This window comes from Malaclemys terrapin, chromosome 3, assembly GCF_027887155.1.
Source record: "Malaclemys terrapin pileata isolate rMalTer1 chromosome 3, rMalTer1.hap1, whole genome shotgun sequence".
NCBI classification, from domain to species: domain Eukaryota; kingdom Metazoa; phylum Chordata; order Testudines; family Emydidae; genus Malaclemys; species Malaclemys terrapin.
The window spans coordinates 174,467,561-174,486,739 of NC_071507.1; positions in this window are offsets into that span (position 1 = coordinate 174,467,561).

The following is a 19,179-nucleotide window of genomic DNA, read 5'->3' on the forward strand; positions in this document are numbered from 1 at the left end:
CTCCCTAGAACTGATCGGGCACATCTGGGCATGGATGTATTTATTTGATGGGGAGATATGGGGTGCAGATCGCACCCATGATGGACAATTAATGGACAGGTTAAGGGTTAATGACGGCTTGGAAGAGAGGGCCAGCTGTGTCTCCTCTTTTCCAGAAGGCGGTGGGTATCAGCTGCGGGTATCAGCTCCAAGATATCAGCTGCGGGAAAAGGGAGAGGATGTGTGGAGATCCAGTGCACAAAATACACTCCTACAACAGCGTGGTACGCAAAGAAATAAAGGAGACAAAGTAGTAGAGTGTGCAAACATTTCACAGTAAAGCCCCCAAACAGATGAAAATCACCTGGCCAATGAAATTGACTAACATTCACACAGACATTTGCCAGAATCTTTTTTCTCTCTTTGGAACAAAAAACAAAACAAAATCAAAAACAAAAACAGAGGGTTTCAGTGAAAAGTGGGCCTGAAGCTACTGAGTTGTCATTTCCAAAATGTTGTCAAAATTAAACTCTCCAGTTTCACCTGGAATTTGTGGATTCGCAAGAGTCTCCCCAAATCAAAGCAATGCTTGATTTATCAAACTGCCAGTCTGCCTACAATGTGCACTGAAACTTGCCTGAATGGAAGCTGTTTGCTTTCGTACATCTTGAGCACATGGATCCCCAATGGGGGATTGCTTCCTCAGGTATTATGGGCCAAATTCTGTTGTCAGTTACACTGGGGCAACAGCTTGCAGAATCTGGCCCCACTGTGCATACTTCATCTTTGGATTTTATTTCAGCTGATGTGGAGGCCACTGAATCTTGACGAAATGTAGATTTAGTCATGTGGGGATGATTAATGGGAGAACAGGAGCCTGTAGGAATAGGCTTTTATAATAAATTAAAAATGAAGGGGAAACCTTGGAATTTTCACTTGACTACAAGCTTGAAAAAAATGGGGAGACACCCCCACGCACACTCTTTCCCCCACAAAAATAGAAATTGTAAAGTTGACCTGGTAGCAAACTAATTTATAATTGTTTTTTACTGTCCTATGGGAGATCTTACTGTAGGTTTGATTCCCAGTATCTCTCTCTCTGTGTATCCAGATCAGCAGGGGCTGAAGCAGCTCATAATGTATAGATGGCAGCAGGCCATGACAGAGTCACTGACTCCATTCTGGAGAAAGAAGTGTCATGGAATGTGTAATCAGGAATTATACAGCTGATGAAGATAGACGATTCCCCCTTAAAAATCATGGGTAATAGCTGCAGAGCACAGGAAACCTGGTGAACTAACTTGGATGTCCATCAGCTTAGAAGCTGTTTGAAAGAGGGATAAGCCCCATACCGTAACTGCTCTTATTACTGTGCTATTTCACCGTTCCTATTGATTTATAGACCTTAAATGATTCTCTCATGTCCCCTCCAAAGATATCATACTAAGATCCTGTCCGTACAAGTAATCCTTACTCATGCAAGTAGTCACTTTGGGCTTGATTCTGCTCAGTCACTGGTGTAAATCAGGAGCAATTAAATTGCTGAAATTAAAGAAGTCATATCTGTACATAATCAGCATAATGGAAAACAGACTCCAGGTCAACAGAACTAATCCCAGGAGTAAAGGTTTTCAAGATTAACCCCCATAGTTGTTTGATAATGAATGACAGCATCATAGCCTTAGATTGTAAGCAATTGAGGGCAGAGACTGTCTCTTTGTTATATATTTCTACAGCATTCAGCATAATGAGGCTGGAGCCTCTAAGTGCTACTGCAATAATAATAAATAATAATTGTATATCTATTACAAGGAACATTTTTATTTTAATATGTGCAGCACAACATTACCAATGAAGTAAAAATCTCTCTCTTGAGACAGGAAGCATACCCACCCAAGCTTTAGTAGTGACGCGGGGGGAATGTCAGTTCCTAGAGCTAAACTGAAAACGTTTCACTGAATTTACATCATATCCAATATTTTATTGGCAGATAAACCGTTCCTGGTTTTTTTCTTCTCCTTCAGCATTTTGTGAGTTTACATCTCAGCCTTATACTACTATTTATATTTGTGGGTGGGTGATTCAGGAACTTTCCATATGCTCAGAATAACTTAAGTAAACTCTTCAATCATTTGAAATGGGGGTACTACTATTTAGGAAAAGTGTGTGGGGAGGGAATGACAGATGGTTTTGCTCAGCAAAGTGCTCCCATGATTTTAATAGAGATTTTTGATATATAAATAGTGCTCACAAAGTTACACATTTTCTTGTGATTTTCAGCTGTAGGTTCTTTTTTTTGCAAAATGCACTTCAGCTGGAAAAAATGCAGCTCTATAAATATAGATGATACCTTAAAATGAAAATAAAACAGAGAAACTAAGGAACACTTAAGTATTAGAAACTAGAGCTGCTTGAATAGTACAAAAACAGTGTTTTGTTTGCATGTGGTCTTTCAGATTCTAGCTATTTTTGTAACCATCTGATTCAATATGGTGAAATTCTCCTCTGTGCAGAGGACCTGGGCTCAAATGGGACTTGATCCTATACACCAGGTGTCGGCAACGTTCGGCACGCGGCTCGCCAGGGTAAGCACCCTGGCGGGCCGGGCCAGTTTTATTTACCTGCTGACGTGGCAGGTTCGGCTGATTGCGGCCCCCACTGGCCGCAGTTCGCCATTCCGGGCCAATGGGGGCGGCGAGAAGCCGCGGCCAGCACATCGCTCGCCCGCGCCGCTTCTCGCCACCCCCATTGGCCCGGGACGGCAAACCACGGCCAGTGGGGGCCGCGATCGGCCGAACCTGCCGCGTCAGCAGGTAAATAAAACTGGCCCAGCCTACCAGGGTGCTTACCCTGGCGAGCCGCGTGCCGAACGTTGCCAACCCCTGCTATACACTGAAAATGATTCATCCATACTATTTTGAGAATACTTACACAGAACCGAAATTAGGGTGGGTTCGTGAACAATCCACACACAGAAAGGAGGGTTAATTTCAAATCATGGATTGCAAATGAATTATGATCGGCTCTAAATATGAGAGAGAAAAATGAATCCTAGTAACAGGAATTTGAGATTCTACACAATAAGGGCCTTGAAGCCCATTGGCTTTTTTCCCCCTCATTGACTTCAGTGAACTTTGGAGAACTCCTAAGGCCCCAATTCAGCAATGGCCTTAAGTATATGCTTAAAACCTAGTCAGCAAAAAATTAATCATACGTTAACTTTAAGTAGTCACTTAAGTGCTTTGCTGAATTGGATCTGGGTGAATTGTAATTGTAAAATCCTCCATAATAGTTTGCAGTCACTGAATTTGGACAGGTTGTTTTGTGGATAAATGGGAGTGGGAGAATAGGCCAGTGTTAGGGTACTAGCCTAGAACTTGGGAGCCCAGGGTCTGCTTACTGCTTTGTCACAGACTTCTTGTATGACCTTGGGCAAGTCACTTCATCTCACTGTGCTTCAGTTCCCATTCTGTATAAAATGGGGATAACAATATTTCTTTGCCTTGCATGGGTGCTGTGAGGATAAAAAAAAAAAAAGACGGTGAGGCACTTGGCTACTATGGGAATGGGGGCTATGTAAGTGCCTCAGATAGATATACCACACATATGGAAACAATCATCAATTTTAAAAATGAGAATATTTTTGAGTTTCTGCATGTTTCAAAGTGGTGGCTCATTTATTCATGGCTTTCAGTTTTACTTCTAATGTGGTGGATTGGTTTTAATCCTTCTTCAGAGAACACCATAAAATTATTGAATATACACACACACAGCCAGAAAAGTCTGGGGAATTTGTCCTTTCAACAGTTTTATTTTAACATGATTTAACATGCAGTTATTTAAGGGTTGCTGATGCAATACATAATCTGGACTAAAGATTTTTAAGGAGTCCTGGTCTAACCAAAATTAGATTGTAGAATTAAAAAAACATGCTATGAGTTTTGTTCATTTTTAAGTGGATTGCTACAACTACTTCATTGTCTGCTTTTTCTGTTGCCGATGGGTCTGAGGGCATCAGATGGAATTTTCTTCTACATCTGCATGATTTTTGGACATTATTATTTAACCCATTTAATTTTACTTTATAGTTTATCTACATTGAGCAGCTTTGTTACCAAAGTGCCACATTCAATAATGGAAAGAAATGTGTATTTTTTCCTTTAAAAATGTGATATCTTTTCTGTTTGGAAAGGAAAACATACTGAAATCATTAGGAACCAGATTTCCCAAATGCTTTTCAAATAAACTGTAAGAGAGACTTTGATCTACTTAGCTGACTGATATCACAGTTCCGTGCATGTGTCCATTCTGATTGTATCTAAAGAGTATTGCCCTTTTAAATCATGTGCTGAACTGCTTTTGAGCTCAGTTTCAATGGACAGAGGCCAACAGCAAAGGACCTATAAACTAATGCAACAGCTATTTTACACAAACTGCTAAATCACCTCATAAAAACCAAGCACATCCATGAGAATGTTCTTTTTCTGTTTGGTTTGACCTCTGCATAGTGCTACTGTTTTATTTGTATGAGCTGAGTCAACACAATGATCCGTTGAGAGATAATTTCATCATTTTGGAACCACATTTTTTGAGTCAATCAAATCTTTCCAAACCCAAAATTATTGGGGGTAGGTTATGATGGCAAGACATTCTCAAAGTCATGCCTGTGTTGTGGCTGCATGCAAATGTAACTCTGCTGCAGCATTTGACCTAGTGGTTTATCTTTTGTGCACAATATCATGTCATGAAACACTCACCAACCTCCTAAAGAGAGTCAGAACAATATCTGCCATAATGAAGTACAGTTCCAGTGGGCACCAAATTACATCTTAGATACTTTGTTACTTGTCCTTTATCAAGAAAATGTAAAATTGTAGTGGGGATACTGACAGACTGTATAATTCAGCTGTCTGCTGCTTTATCACAGCTCTCAGTAGGTCTCTAATGAATATTTCTGTATGCATGTTTCTGACTGATAATCAAACTAAGAACAAGTCCTAATTGGGTTTTTTCCAGTGCATAGAAAAATGCCTATATTAGCTTGGCAGATGTCCCAACCAATGTTAAATTAAAAGTACAAACATAACAGACTTTCTTTTATTTTTTTCCCCCAAATAGTACATTTTATTGAGTTATACTCAAGGAACAGAATAGCACAAACAGACACTTTTTCATAAAGTACACACTCAGCCCAGGAACAAAAAAGACTAGAATGAAAATAAAGAGCATAAGATAGTCTCTGTGGACCTGATTTTCCTCATATTTACATCAGTGCATATGAGGAGTAACTCCATTGAAGATGAAGTGGTGGAAATAGGACAAGAATCAGGGGCTATGTTTTTATCAGATTTATAGATTGGTATGGCTGGAGAGTGGTTAAGGGCTCTATCCTGCATGCCTTGCTCATGCAATGAATTTCACTGACTTCAAGGATTTGCATCCATGGGTTGTGAGAATATGTCCCTTTGTTATGTAGTGGTTCCTACCACAGCTCCTACCCTTTGACTCCGGTGGGAGTTACTTTTATCCTGAGGCAGGATAGTAGGACTTCTGGAGAGAGGGAGAAGAAGAAAAGATCCAAAATGCCATAGGTTGTTGTAAAGACTGGCATTGATAAGGTGTAGGCATGAGATGAAGGTTGATCATAGTTATACTGCAGAGATGAATTCTATTGCTTCACCTTCATCAGTAGGGAATTGGAGGAATCTGGCTTTGCCCCCTCTCCCCCACACTTTCTGGCCAGGGTAGCTGGCTGGGTGGGTAGCGGGGAGTGACACGCTCCCTCATAGAACAAAGAGGGAACAGAAGAGGAATTGTGGCCTTCTGAGTTACAATTTTTTTCCTGGTCTGTTCCTAGGATGATGCAGCTCAGTGTTGCCCTTCAGTCAGTGTGCCATTAGAAAACTGGAAGTCCATGGGATTTTTGCACCTGTTCATGAATTATCTGTACCGGACACTGGCAGAGATAGGATTCAGACCCAGCTGGACCACTGGTCTCATCAAGTACAGCAATTCCTCTGTCCTTAATCTGTGTCAGGATTCAGACCAAAAATGTATTTTTTCAAGGGCCTTATTCTAGAATTGGGTTACTACAAGGCATTTGAGCCAAATACGTTCACAATCTCAGCAGTGATGAGCAGGACTCAGAGGTCAGGAGGCCCATACTGTGGACTCTTGAGGGTGTCTTGGGTAGTGGATAATCTTGAACTTGCCTCCTAATGCAGGGATTCATGGATACATCCTGGGCCCTTTAGAATATTACTCCAGCCAAGCCATCAACTTGCGAGCCTTTCTTATCTAAAATTCTCAAAAGTAGCTTGCAGGCCAAAGAGCTGTTTAGTAGCTTAGAGTTGACATAACTTGGATTGACTGTGTTTGAAAAGATGGCAGGGCTCCTTGTGTGTGTTTCACACAGCTTCTGCTTGAAGAGTGGATATCTGATGAACTCTCAGATCCACTACGCAAGCTTACAATATCTGAGCTTCAATTTACAGACATTTATTTTCCATGTGTACTTGAAACAGCATTTGGAAAACACTTCTAATTCAATTTCAATGATGAGAGACTGTCTTTAGGACCAAGTACTCTGCCTTTTTTACTTTTCTTGCTTATAGCATTACTTGTATGCAGTTTGTTGTAGTTGCATCGGTCCCAGGGTATTGGAGAGACAAGGTGGGTGAGGTAATATCTTTTATTGGACCAACTTCTGTTGGTGAGAGAGACAAACTTTCAGACCACACAGAGCTCTTCTTCAGAACAAGCTCGAAAGCTTGTCTCTCTATATCATTAATGGGTGTTTCTATACTTTTGTCCCAGAAACCCACGTATCTGTTTTGGACCTATGCTAGCATTATCTTCAAAAGTAAATAGATCTGGACAAAGCAAATACACTCAACTGGTTAAAATGTGTCCAGTTAACAAGCCAGGCAGCTTCAAGGCTAATTTGCCATAATAAATGGGAAACCTGTACTGATATCTCAGGTATAGCCAGCCACTTCTAAGGCCTGAATGGGAAATATTACCCCTTACAAAAGAAGAATTCAGATATAGTGCTGTAAATCATAGATTATTTTTCAAATTCTACAGAAAATAGGCAATCAGTAAAATCCCAGGGGACAATGGTTTAAGAAAACGTTAATTTCTCTTGCCCTCTAGACAGTACTCATTTGTTTGAAATAAAAATGTAACTATTTAAAACAGATGTAAATAGTCAGGGGTGGATTTGGGATTTTAATCCCAAAGCTCCAAAACTAGATTAGTGTCTCAACTAATGAACTCATTGGAGCAGTTATTAATTTGAGAAATAATACAATCTCCTTATGATTTGAACTACAAGATTGAAATTTAAGATGAACCAGCTAATATGGATAAAATACAACTGAATACTTGTTATCCTTTTGATCAATTCACCCTCTGATATGGATCCAAGGCCCTCCCTGCATAAAAGGCAAACATCATCTCTTAAAGGAAGTCCTTCTTGCTGTTATTATTTCTATTAATTGTATTGCAGGTCCTAGAAGCCCTGAGATCAGTATTCCATTGTGCTAGCCATTGTACACACACGGAGCAAGTGATTTCATCTATAGTCTTTCTGAAACATGACTGTTGCTATTCTACTGAAATAAATACATCTGTATCAACAGAGCTTTGGAAATGTGGAAAATAAACAATGGTTTATGATAATTTGCAAAGGGTCATTGTGGCTTCTCCATCACTGACAATTTTTAAATCAAGATTGGATGCTTCTCTGAAAGCTATGCTCTAGGAATTATTGTGGGCAAATTCTATAGCCTTGGAATCTATGAATCTAATAAATAAATCTCTATAAACCACAGCAGATGGATTCTGCCACAGCAGATCTCATTGTAGCATCAATCACCATAGCAAGCAATGGGTTAACTTCCAAAGGGTCAGAGTTAGGGTTTGGTTCAGATTAACAACCAATTCATCAAATATCAGAGGGGTAGCCGTGTTAGTCTGAATCTGTAAAAAGCAACAGAGGGTCCTGTGGCACCTTAGAGACTAACAGAAGTATTGGGAGCATAAGCTTTCGTGGGTAAGAACCTCACTTCTTCAGAACAAGTATGAACTTCTGAAGAAGTGAGGTTCTTACCTACGAAAGCTTATGCTCCCAATACTTCAATGCGTCAAATGTTCATCCAAAGCTTGTCCAAACACTGGAGATCCTCCTCCACCAAACTGCACTACTCTGTCAACTACAAACTTCGTTCCCTCCCTCCTTATACACGCTATTGCCCAAAAGAGCCAAGCCCCCCACTTCTAATACTTTCTTATTGGTTGGGGAAAAGACATATTTACCTACTTGGCATTGAGGTCTTTAGGGCAGGAGTTGCTGATCTGCTCTCCCCTCTGGGTATTCTGGGATCAACTGGCTGATTTACCCCTCCTATCCTCTTGCTTTTGAAGAAGGAGGTAAGGATCTGATAGGCTCAGTCCAAGGTATTGGCATCTTCTATGGTTTAGGCAATTTTTCTGACCCTTGTACCCAGAGGCGGCTCCAGGCACCAGAGCAGCAAGCGCGTGCCTGGGGCAGCAAGCTGCGGTGGGTGGCATGCCGGTCACTATGAGGGCGGCAGTCAGGCGGCCTTCGGCGGCATGCCTGCTGGAGGTCCGCCGGTCCCATGGCTTCGGCGGCAATTTGGCGGCGGGTATGCCAAAGCTGCGGGACCAGCAGATCACCCACAGAAATGCCGCCGAATCCGCGTGACCGCGGACCGCCCGCAGTCATGCCACCGAAGGCCGCCTGACTGCCGTGCTTGGGGTGGCAAAAAACAGAGCCACCCCTGCTTGTACCCCCTTTCTCACCTATGGGATCTATCACCACTTAATCCTATTTCTTCCCATTGAAGTGGCCCTTTAGCACGAAAGCCCAGATTCCTTTTGGCACTTCTGTGGGGGTGCAATGAAGGAAGGAAGTGAGAAGCCTCCCCACAATCCCTTGCATAGCCCATCTGCAGTCTCTGAAGAAGCCCAGGAACCATTCCCAATTTATTTTCTCAAAGGGGACATCAGGGTGAGGCAGAGCCTTGATTCTGCCCCTCCTCCATACTGTCCAGCAAAGGGCTGCCACATGGGGGGAGAGGAGAAAAATATGCCATTCCCCTCAAAGGGTATATCTGTGCACTCTGCGGTGCACTGGAGAGCTCTGGAAACCATCGCGTCACTGAACCAGAAAGGCTCTGGTGCTCCACTGGATCAGTGTAGCGCCTTAATGCCCTTAATGAAGGAACTGTCTGAAATTGAACAGGCTGTATTACTACAGGCCACAGAACAGCCATCAAATGGCAACAACTTTCATTCAATATGGAAAAGTCGACTTCCACCTCTGATAAATCCATGATGCCAGTCTCCATCGCCCACTTGGTACATTTTCAAAAAAGCATCTTCATGCTTTTCCCCATAAATATCTGCAAAACTAACTCATTATCCTCCATCAAAGCCATCCTTAAATCTCTACTTTGCTATGAGGCCCACAAAAAATTGACAACTGTTTTGACAGTGCTGACACCACTGTCCATCATGCTGTCCAATATTGTCTCATTGGTTCCTTATGTTTCCCCATCTCTCTGTCTGTATCTGTCTGTTGTCTCAGACTGTGAACCCTTTGGGTCATGAACTGTCTTTTTTGTTCTGTGTTTGTACAGCACCTAGCACAAAGGGTCCTGGTCCATGACTGGGACTTCTAGGTGCTACGATAATACAAATAAATAGTAATAATAACAACTGGTGAGCTAAGTTTAAATGGATGACGTAGCATGAGGGTTCACATCCCATTATCAGCCATATACGCCATCCTTTTCCCCAACAACAAGCTTTTATTGCCAGTGTTCACGTCTGGGCACATGGACCTTTTGATAATACAGTTGTAACAAAGCCACATTTTGCTAGTTGTTGGGAGATGGTGGCTTTCTGTCAAGAAAATGGCATTCAAGTATAAATTGTAGATTACGGATCAAAAGCCATTTCATATAATAATAGATAATTAATAAAAACCTTCACAGCGAGGAGCACATTTGTATGCATTTTTTTAAAATCAATTTTAAAACTGCCTCCCTAGCAAAGAAATCTGATGCTTGAATGGGTTTCTGGATTCCAGGCAACTCATTTTCAATCCTTGCTGTCACTGCTGTTGAAGATACTTCAAAGTGCAACAGAATGAACTGAGCTCAAATGCACCCTGACACCTCTTTGAAGTACTAAATCAGAGGTGTCTAAGTATCAGTACTAAGCAGAAACCTTATACAAGTGATATATTATACCACGTCCACGTGAAGTGTGGGGACCGCTTTCTTTGTTGGAAGAGAATGGTTTTATTAAAGGCAAAACTGGCTTCAGCAGGGGATTTATTTATTTTTTGCTTTATCCATTTACATTTGTTGTTGTTCTTAAATTAAAATATGGCCTGTCATGTCTTTTATGGCCCTGCATAATGACAACATATATAATAGGCAATGAACAGTAATATTGTCACTCACACACAAAGCTAATAGATATTTAGTGCTAGATTCTGCCACCTTTACCCATGTTGGTTTCAGTGGGGCTACTCAAAGAGTCAGTATGCATAAGGAGGGCAGAATCTACCCCTTTATTTTCAAAGATGAATACCTCAGTCATGTTATGTTTCTGTCAAGACAAACTAGTGTAAACATTACAGATTAGCTGGAATGGATCTGAAGCCTCTCACATTTTGGGTGAGTTTAGGTCTTCATCTCTATGAAGTCTTGCTCCTGCAACAACATTCATGTGGACTGACTGTGAAACGCCCATTGAAGGCTTTGGAATTCATTGTCTCCCTTGGTCTGAAAGAGCCCAAATCCAGTAACTTCAGGGTAGTTTTATTGCAGCTCTAGATAGAGTAAGGGGCAAGTGCAACCCTAGGTAATGCTTGGCTATTCAATGAAGATAGCTGGATTACTGAGAAATAAATGAATTGGGAGGTTCCATCTTATAATGCAAACACTTGAACATTAGTAGCAGCATAAGAACCTTATGACTGATTTCTACATCTAGTAATAATATTGGCTGCTTGTTTTTAAATACATATGGTGGGATTTTCAAAAGCAAATCAGCACGAATACCTAAAATCTTCCAGTGACTTTCTTGTTATAAAACGATCTCACTTTTTGATCAACTTTACAATAACATATCTTATTACCTCAGATTTGTTGAGAACTGGCAGACAGACTCTCTTTAGAAAGCTATTAGCACTCCATAAACTTAACTAGGCAAGACCGAATATTTCATTTCATAAGCTCCTATACTTTCTGTGTCCTTATGGTAACATTGCAAATTTGCACTGGGAAAATTAATCATTTCTAAATTGGTTCTTTGGGTTCCTTTTCATCATCACACTAGCAGAAATAAGTCGTCTTGAGAAAGAATGTTGAAATATGATTCTCCTTTGGGATTGGTTGGAAAACTGCTACTCTGTGAACTCTTCAGGTGTGGCTGCATTTTAGACATGAACAAGGCAGAAATCATTCAGCATTTTTGCACTGCTTTTTGTGAGCTTCGTAGTTATTTAGCAATTTATGAGAATAGTAACTGTTTTTTTTTTCTGGAAATCTTTCCCTTTGTATCATTCTAATTTTCAGAGCATCAGTTTAATGCTGCATGAAATGGAACAGAGATATGTTTATTAACTTAAGCTCAATTATTCTGTCTGGAAAAGTAGATGAACACAGAGTAATAAAATCACAGGACCATCTTGTGCCATCAGATTTCCAGCAGAACTCCCCACTACAATAAACTGAGAGTTCTGCTGAAAAATTGAGGACATACGACCCACAGAAATAAGCGCTGTAAAAGAGTCTTGTCAGTCAATTAGACAAACAGCTTTCAGGACAGGATTCCTACTTATAATCTATGTTCCAGTGCTTTGACCACTCTAGTTTTGAAGGTCTTAGGCAATGGGTCTTCCACCACTTCCCTCCACAAACTACTAAACCTTGTTAAAATAGAAGAGTGATAGTTCTCACCATTATGAATATGTCATCTCATGGCTCTTCTCTGCCCTATTTACTCAGGGATATTCTCTTGTTGGGAAATCCAGGTGTAATAAAAAACCTAGAAAAGCATGTTTGGAGGAGGAAATGGTGAGGAAAATTAACAGAGTTTAAGGCCAGAAGGGACCATTATGATCATATAGTCTGACCTCCTGCATACACAGGCCAAGTCCCAGACGGCGCTACTGCAGAATGCAGATAGGGAGAAGACACTCATGTACGAACACACATTCTCAGAAAGCTGCCAAAGACAGGATTCAAACTTATAGTACACGTTGCTACACAGGCTCAATTGCCACAGCATGCCATCTTGAGCTATCCTGTTGAAAATGTCCATAAAGAGGAGGATTTTGTCAAATTGTGAATGTTCATCTCCTATGGTTCTCTTCAGTTGCTCATTTTCTGGTCAAAGTAAGATTTAATTTAGTTTGACTCTGGGCTTAATGTTAAGCCTGCTTCTTTTCCTGCTGATGTCCCTGTCAATTAGATCTAACCCCCATGCACACCAAACATGCATATCTAAAGTAAAGGATACAAAAAATCTATACTCTTAATTGGTTATTAATGCTAATAATGTAATGAGCAGGGTGCCAGAAACAACAGCTGATTGCAAAGAAACAAAAATTCACTGAACATTCTGGAATGGTAAAAAATGTCACATAAATATGCAAAAGGCAAAAGATATTCAGGGGATTATCCACCATACTTTGAAATCTGTGTTAATTATTGTTCTTTGATGGGCTATTAAAATGGGTATCTGAAGTTTAATTAAGGAGAATGATAGTGAGAAAGGAGGAACACAGAGAGGAGCAGAGCAGAGGAAATAAAGAGGAACAGACAGACACAGAGAGGAATAGAGGGAAGTAGGTAAGTACAGGTGATGCAAGGGGTTGCTCAAGAATAGGATTAAAATTCAAAATGATCTAGACAAACTGGAGAAATAGGCTGAAGTAAATAGGATGAAATTCAATAAGGATAAACGTAAAGTACTACACTTGAGAAGGAACTATCTGTTGCACACATACAAAATGGGAAATGACTGCCTAGGAAGGAGTACTGCGGAAAGTGATCTGGGGTCATAGTGGATCACAAGCTAAATATGACTGAACAGTATAACATTATTGCCAAAAAAGCAAACATCATTCTGGGATGTATTAGCAGCAGTGTTGTAAGCAAGACATGAAAAGTACGATAATTCTTCCACTCTACTCCACGCTGATTAGGCCTCAGCTGGAGTATTGTGTCCAGTTCTTGGCACCACATTTCAGGAAAGATGTGGACAAATTGGAGAAAGTCCAGAGAAGAGCGACAAAAAATGACTAAATGTCTAAAAATCATGACCTATGAGGGAAGATTGAAAAAATTGGGTTTGTTTAGTCTGGAAAAGAGAACACTTTTCAAGTACATAAAAGGTTGTTACAACTGATAACAGTTTTCAAGTACATAAAAGGTTGTTACAAGGAGGAGGAGGGAGAAAATTTGTTCTCTTTAACCTCTGAGGATAGGAAAAGAAGCAATGGGCTTAAATTGCAGCAAGGGTGGTTTAGGTTGGACATGAGGAAAAACTTCCTAGCTGTCTGGGTAGTTAAGCACTGGAATAAATTGCCTAGGGAGGTTGTAGAATCTCCATCATTGGAGATTTTTAAGAGCAGGTTAGACAAACACCTGTCAGGGATGGTTTAGATAATCCTTAGTCCTGCCATGAGTGCAGGGGACTGGACTAGATGACCTCTCGAGGTCCCTTCCAGTCCTACACTTCTCTGATTCTATGTAGCCATCACTTGGTAGGTGACCACTGTGGTTATATTATATCTTATAGAAGCCTCCAAGATAAAAAGATTTCATTAAAATTGTTGTTTCTTTGTAAAGTGATCTTCAGCATAAGTAAATGGCCTACAAGAGTTTATATAAAGAAGGTCATCATAGCCAAGGCTGATTGGTTTTTCTAGAATAGGGGTATCTTCGTGTAGACCTAACAGGCACAGATTGGCTAATGATGTGATGGAGAAGTTTACAGCCTGAGCTGTGAGCTTACAGACTTGGGGCCAGATTCATCCATGATATAACTCCATTGACTAAATTAGGTATGACTTTGGCCCATTGGGACAATGAAGGGAAATTCTGCAAATGACCAAGGGGGAGTCTCTCTCTCTCTCTATATATATATATATCAGACTATATGTTATAGAAAAGTTCATATGTACCTCCAGCTCTGTATCCCGAATTTGGGGCTAAAGCTTCGATTCTGCACTGGACTTCACATGGGTGGACCCCTGCATCCACATAGAATCCTCAGCAAGCGCAGGGCCTAAATGCATAAAGAGTACACATTCAATAAGTATATGACATCAGCCATAAAAGGATATGGATCTTTAAATTGATTATCTACGCTGGTATGCTTAAAATTCTTATAGTCTAGCTTTCATTAATTTTGCCTTAATTTTTTGTGAAATCTTAGGCTCTTCATGCTTTTTGGTGCACCTCAGCAGTGTAGAACGTTAAATGACATCCCATCTGGATGAACACACCTGAGGAATTTAGAACTTTTCTATACACACTGGATCTGCACAGGTGTTTCTGTAGCTAGGAAATAGACAGTGTTCATTGACACTCAGAATTGCATTAGTTTTTATTTGGTTAAGGTTAAAGTAACCCAACATAGGATAGTTATCATATCAAACATGAACATATGGTGCATGAATGGTCTGTGACACTCCTGCCTCCCATTTAATGTATAAAAAGTTCAAAAAGTGGGGAAACAATATCTTTTCAGCTCCGTTTTTTAAGCTGATTATGTCTTTTTGACCAACAGAAGTTGGTCCAATAAAAGATATTTCCTCACCCAGCTAGTGTCTCTAATTCCTCACACTGCAACTCAATAGACTTAAAATACTCACAGGTGTGTCCCACAGAATAGTGTAATTGGGCTAGAGATAGGCATGATGAGAGTACTTGTATGTATTAACCCATTATCCCCAGTAAAAGAAAGTGAAAGATATACAAGATATTACAGAGGCTGAAAGTTAATGAAGAGCTACAAGGAAGGAGTTGTTTTAGCTTTTTTTCCATTGCAGCTTGTGATTATTTATTTGTATATCACCTATGCCACTTAACTACTTAATTACCTTTATCTACCACTAACAGGGAAACCATAACTTTAGTGATGGAGGAAACTTCTCAAGGAATGGTGCTTTTCTCAGAATACCTTTAAATTAAAGAGCTATGTTGTACTATGTGATACTAAGCAGAAACACCCCTTGAAATGAATGAGGAGCCCCTCTAAAAAATCAATAGCCCAATATGGCCCAATATTGGGCTTTAAGTTCTGTTATCCCATAGGCAATTGTGAGTAATTACACATGTGAGCAGTACCAACTGGAATAACACTTGTGTGCAAGGTTCCTCACCTACGTAAATGTTTGCAGGATGCGGGCCTAAGGTAGGTTCTTTTTAAGCCTTAACTTTACCATTGTGTAGACCCCAACTTCTTTTCTGCCTGAAATTTTACATGCAAAATGTCTACTGAGAGGAGAATGTTTAAGATGCACAAATAGGGGTATTTTTCAACTAAGGGGTTGAAAATGAGGTTCTTTTTACTCTTTGAAAAGTTTTAACTATGTTCGAAAGTCATAACAAAACCAGCTTGATCCTTAATGGAGCTGTCTGAATAATTTTAATCAAATAAATTATTTGCCAAAGTTCACAATACTTTTCAAGTCAATAAATGAATTGTTTTACTCATTTTTTTCTGAGTTATAGATCTGGGCTAGTTATTTTGGGGCATGATCCAGCTCCCAGTTCTACTGATTTTTATGGGAGTTTGATCAGGCCTTGATCAATGTATTCGCAAATAATTTATTCAATACACTTGTTCTTCAGCCAGTTCTTCTTTAGTAACTTCAGATTTGTTTGATTCATTAATCTTGGATGAGATCTAGGATCTGACCCAAAGTCCATTGACTCCAATGTAAAAAACTGTTTTTCCACTTTAAGGGGCTCAGGCTGTTCACTTCCTTTTCTCTTTCCATCTCCCTGATGCCCATGCAAAAAATAAAAGTTGGCCTTGTAGTTCAGGCACTGGACTGCACCGCAGGAGAACTAGATTCCATTCCATGCTCTGACACAGACTTCCTGGGTGACCTTGGCCAAGTCTAATAGTATGTGATAATAGTATTTCCTTCCTCAGCTCTGTGTCTGTTTTGTCTAGCTACATTGTAAGATATTTTGGGTGCAGGAACTGTCTCTTCCTGTGTGTTTGCACAGTGCCTAGCATAATGAGGGTTTAGTAGGGGCTTCTAGATACTATTATGAAATAAATAATAGCAATTTAATAACTCAATATTCTTCAGTTTTTCTTTTCACTCTCTTCTCTGACATTTGTAGATAGGCCTGTGAAAATGCTCCTTAGTGGTCGTGACCTTTTGACTGGTTGTGTTAAGTTCATTTGCACTAATCTTGTTAGTTTTGTTTACATTCAATCCACCAAAACATTTCCCTGGAAGACAGAGTGGTTTCCTTTGTGCTTTGTAGTTTAAATGGCTTGATCCTTTGGATTTGACTGTCCATGGCCCATGGCCATGGGGCCACACTCAGGGAACAGCTCACTTCTGTTGGGTGGCATGGGGTGGAATAGCTCCGCTCACTGAGGGTGCAGAGGGCCAGGCTATGGCCAAGGCAGCTGGACCCACTAGATAGGGCTGGCTGATCCAGTGCTGGTTGTCCCTAGCCTGGGCCGTGCCCCAACCCCCAGGCACAAAGCTCTCTGCATGACCAAGCCCCACACACTGGGCCCGGGGCAGTTTTGTCTGGCGAGGTGCCTGGGCCAAGCTGGGGTTTCCAGGCTCTGGTGGATGGGTGTCCCAGCCAGTAGCTTCCGAACCGCCCCCAGGAGAACTGACCCTGACCCTCTGAGCTGCCGCCAGCCCCTGGCAGAAAGGTCATGTTGCCGAAGGATGAATTTCACCTGCACAGCAGCAAGTGCCAGGGCTGATCCCAGACTCTCCAGGTTATTTGCTGGGAGAAGTTGGAGGGGATGGAATGGGGCGGGAGAGGCAGGTTGGGGGAGGGAAGAGGCGGGGCCTGGGTGGAAGGGGTCGAGTGGGGTCTGGAGCAGAGCAGGGGTCAAGCAGGAAAATCAGAAAGTCGGTGCCTGTGCTGCTGCAGACAAAATAGTATCCACGCATCATATATAATGACAATATTATGGCAATGTGCTTTACTTGGACTACATAATCTATCGGGACATTTAATTTGATGCAGAATGTGGCAACCCAGATGTGAAGCGATGCCTCTCAATGGCAGCATATGTGCTTCCTCTCTTCTCTGCCCATCTATTAGTTCCCAGGTGGAGCTTACAGTGTTGGTTTTGACCTACAAAGCCATGAACAGCTTGGGATCTGCCTAGTTGAGAGTGGGAGCGCTGTGGTGGGGAAGCTTTTATAAGCCTGAAATCTTAATACATACAGTATGTATGCAATAGAGATTTATCTGACACCCTAAGCACAATCTCTGTTCTGTTTTTATACCATATGAACCAGAGCGACGCCTCCAAATTTCAGCAAGCAAGACTGTACTAATTAAAATGCTAACAACTGGGTTGAATTGGTTCAGTTATGAGAAGAGCATATTGTAAGTTCTCACAGAACAAAGATTTAGGATAAAATGTCTTTGGGGTTGAACGTCCTTCTAAAACATGCTTGAAGTAAGTAATAAATAAACAAAATCTCTACTTCAAAAAGCTAAAGGTAAGGGTTAATAGAGAACAGATAAATGACCCCTTTGTAGATATGATACGTTCCCCCCTATACATTGTGACTAATTGACAACTATGTGGATTTTTTTTAAGAGGGAAGAAAAGATTTGAGTTGGCTCCGATCCCATTACCACAACGTATCTGGAGCTCAGCCATCTGTCACAGCTGCTGCTCGCTTTAACTGCCACTCTAATTGACAATGAACCCAGAGACCTGTAATAATTGTGGCTGCTCTGTGACTTCAGCAGGTAATGCCTTCCTTTTAGCATCCATCAGGCCCCATCTGTGCTTCAACACTGCCTTTCTCTCAGGAAACAGGGGCTCTGTTAGACTCTGTAGCTCTGATTCTTGGTTGGGCGGGTTCACCTCATTAGGGAGGCCTTTGGAAGGCCTAAGGGAAGCCATGCCCACAATGAAATTGAAAACCTCCTCAAACTTGTTGTAAGATTTTAATCCTATTGCCAACACACACATCTGCCATTCAGACGTCGATTTAGATTTAGTGCACAAGGGCTATTTTAAACCAGGGTCTCTTCTGAAGTATCTTCTCTTGGAATCAAGTATCAGAGGGGTAGCCGTGTTAGTCTGAATCTGTAAAAAGCAACAGAGGGTCCTGTGGCACCTTTGAGACTAACAGAAGTACTGGGAGCATAAGCTTTCGTGAGTAAGAACCTCACTTCTTCAGAGTGCAAGTGACTTGCATCTGAAGAAGTGAGGTTCTTACCCACGAAAGCTTATGCTCCCAATACTTCTGTTAGTTTCAAAGGTGCCACAGGACCCTCTGTTGCTTCTCTTGGAAGTCACTTCACTCCAACATCATTTTAAATGGACTGCTCTACCCCTTCCCCATCAGACTCGCAAAAGCATTAGGACACAAAATGCAATTCTAATTAGATCAATAGAAATGTTTTCAGGAAGAACCTCTGCCAAAGTTCAGGTGCTTTGGCTCCCAAAAACCAGAAGATCTCTGCTGACCTGAAGAGAGGGTAAGATGTTTAGACACCCATCCTTTCCCAAGGACCACATTTGAGCTTAGCCCTAGAGAATTGCCTCTCTCTCTTCTGGGCATTGTGCTGCAGAACTTGGAATGCTGATTTGCAGGTGTTATGCAATGGCATTCTGAGAACTGCCAGCTTCTTGAGTGGAAACTTCTGGGAATTAACTTGAATTTTCCAACAGGTGCGTACCATCAGATAAATATCAGCCCATATAGTGAAATTATTCTGCTATAATATTACGTTTCTTTGGGCCTCATCCAAAACCCACTGAAGTCAATAGAAAGACTCCCATTTTCCTCAGTGGGTTTTGGAACAGGGCCTTAATTAAGTTTCATGTCTTTAAATATACAACAATATTGGGTCAAACCCTAAGTACTTCCCCAGTTTTCACTAAATTAGAGTAAGAACTGAGTAAAAACTAGAT